This window comes from Protobothrops mucrosquamatus, unplaced genomic scaffold (assembly GCF_001527695.2).
Source record: "Protobothrops mucrosquamatus isolate PMUCROS unplaced genomic scaffold, P.Mucros_1.0 scaffold192, whole genome shotgun sequence".
Lineage (NCBI taxonomy): Eukaryota > Metazoa > Chordata > Lepidosauria > Squamata > Viperidae > Protobothrops > Protobothrops mucrosquamatus.
The window spans coordinates 479,242-480,325 of record NW_015386548.1 but is presented as its reverse complement, the minus strand read 5'-3'; the positions used below and the strand labels follow the sequence as shown (position 1 = coordinate 480,325).

The 1,084-nt window shown below is 41.1% G+C and overlaps 1 protein-coding gene across 1 annotated transcript in view; it reads right to left on the bottom strand.

The window, feature by feature from the left end:
- The window catches only part of PKHD1 (PKHD1 ciliary IPT domain containing fibrocystin/polyductin), a 189,932-nt gene that overhangs the window by 59,256 nt on the left and 129,592 nt on the right, over window positions 1-1,084 (bottom strand). The gene's annotated exons all lie outside the window — the stretch shown is intronic.

Genomic DNA, 1,084 nt, shown 5'->3' with positions numbered 1-1,084 from the left:
GGGACCTTGAAGGTCATCTAGTCCAACCCCCTGCTCAGGCAGGAAACCCTATACCATTTCGGACAAATGGCTGTCCAGTCTCTTCTTAAAAACTTCCAATGTTGGAGCATTCACCGCTTCTGGAGGCAGGTTGTTCCACTGGTTAATTGTTCTCACTGTCAGGAAGTTTCTCCTTAGTTCTAGGTTGCTTCTCTCCTTGCTTAGTTTCCACCCGTTGCTTCTTGTCCTGCCTTCAGGCGCTTGACTCCCTCTTCTTTATGGCAGCCCCTGAGATATTGGAACACTGCTATCATGTCCCCCCTCGTCCTTCTCTTCATTAAACTAGACATACCCAATTCCAGCAGCCATTCCTCATATGCTTTAGCCTCCAGTCCCCTAATCATCTTTGTTGCTCTTCTGTGTACTCTTTCTAGAATCTCAACATCTTTTTTACATCGCGGTGACCAAAACTGGATGCAGTATTCCAAGTGTGGCCTTACCAAGGCATTGTAAAGTGGTATTAACACTTCATATGATCTTGATTCTATCTGTTAATGCAAAATAGCACTGTGTTGGCCTTTTGGGCAGCTGCAGCACACTGCTGGCTCATATTTAGGTGATTGTCCACTAGGACTCCAAGGTCCCTCTCACAGTTACTACTATTGAGCAAGGTGCCACCTATGCTGTACTTGTGCATTTGGTTTTTCTTGCCTAACTGTAGAACCTTGCTTTTTTCACCATTGAATTTCATTTTATTAGTTAGTAAAGTTCTTGCAAATGGATGAAAAGCTGAGAGAAAAGTTTAATTTCCAAAGACTAGTAGAAGCACTGAGTGAGTTTGCACATGGAGTTTAACAAACAAATTGCCATCATTAAGAAAGTCCTATCAAAGTCCTATATAAAACCTTCCACAAAGATTTTGAAAAGATATTACTAGATGTGTATAATGATGTGTTGGAGAAATCCAAATTACCAGACTCCTGGATAGATGCCATCATATCTCTTATCCCAAAAGAAGGCACAGACCCCAAACAGATTAAAAATTATAGGCCAATCTCGCTGTTAAATACGGATTATAAAATTTTTACTAACATAATGGCTGAAA